Genomic DNA, 1,657 nt, shown 5'->3' on the forward strand with positions numbered 1-1,657 from the left:
GTTCATGTCCTGGAGAAGTTAAGGAGAAAACACCAGACTTTCACCAGGAAACAGGTGTTCATGTCCTGGAGAAGTTCATAAAGTCCCGAGGACGTCCCCCACGACGCTCCTCACACGGGACATTAATAACCAGGTCTCTGGCCTCTCTGGATTTGGGTTTTTGTCAATTTTATAACATTTGGAGAAAAACCAGTGGTTAAAGAATTTTATAAAAAAGAAACATTTCAATAGCAGTGACAAAAATGTGGACAAATGTCAAATAAAGGTTCATTTTATAGGATTTGGGTTAAAAAAAAAAGATAAAAGAACATTGAAAAAAGCGCCAAAAATTCCGTTGTGCGTTCGACAGAAAGAAAACACAAGTTTTTCTCGCCACTTCTTTCAAGGTTTTTGTTCTTTTTTGACGTTTTCCTGCTGGAGAAGTTATATTAAACGCAGCTTGTTTTTTGGGTTGGTGTCGAGTGAAGAACAAAGATCTTCTCCGGACGGGTTGAGCTGAGCGGAGGGAGGGATGTTGTGCGTTGCTAGTTGTGTAGTTGTGCGTGACAGGTGTCCTCCGCCCCGGGCAGCACGGAGCTCTGTTGAGGAAAGTGATGCTGCGCTGCAATGAGATCATCCATCAGTGTTCCTTAACCCTTTACTATCCCTTTATTAACCCTTTACTATCCCTTTATTAACCCTTTATTATCCCTTTATTATCCCTTTACTATCCCTTTATTAACCCTTTATTATCCCTTTATTATCCCTTTATTATCCCTTTATTAACCCTTTATTATCCCTTTATTATCCCTTTATTATCCATTTAATAACCTTTTATTATCCCTTTATTAACCCTTTATTATCCCTTTATTATCCCTTTATTATCCATTTAATAACCTTTTATTATCCCTTTATTAACCCTTTATTATCCATTTATTATCCCTTTATTATCCATTTAATAACCTGTTATTATCCCTTTATTAACCCTTTATTATCCATTTATTATCCCTTTTAACCCTTTATTATTCCTTTATCAATCCTTTATTATCCATTTATTAACCCTTTATTATCCCTTTATTAACCCTTTATTAACCCTTTATTATCCCTTTATCAACCCTTTATCATCCATTTATTAACCCTTTATTATCCCTTTATTAACCCTTTATCAACCCTTTATCATCCATTTAATAACCTTTTATTATCCCTTTATTATCCCTTTATCAACCCTTTATTAACCCTTTATTATCCCTTTATTAACCCTTTATTAACCCTTTATTAACCCTTTATTATCCCTTTATCAACCCTTTATTAACCCTTTATTATCCCTTTATTATCCCTTTATTATCCCTTTATTAACCCTTTATTATCCCTTTATTATCCCTTTATTATCCATTTATTATCCCTTTATTATCCCTTTATTATCCCTTTATTATTCCTTTATCAATCCTTTATTATCCATTTATTAACCCTTTATTATCCCTTTATTAACCCTTTATTAACCCTTTATTATCCCTTTATCAACCCTTTATCATCCATTTATTAACCCTTTATTATCCCTTTATTATCCCTTTACCAATCCTTTATTATCCATTTATTAACCCTTTATTATCCATTTATTATCCCTTTATCAACCCTTTATTATCCATTTATTAACCCTTTATTATCCCTTTATTATCCC

Source organism: Etheostoma cragini, unplaced genomic scaffold (genome assembly GCF_013103735.1).
Source record: "Etheostoma cragini isolate CJK2018 unplaced genomic scaffold, CSU_Ecrag_1.0 ScbMSFa_321, whole genome shotgun sequence".
NCBI classification, from domain to species: domain Eukaryota; kingdom Metazoa; phylum Chordata; class Actinopteri; order Perciformes; family Percidae; genus Etheostoma; species Etheostoma cragini.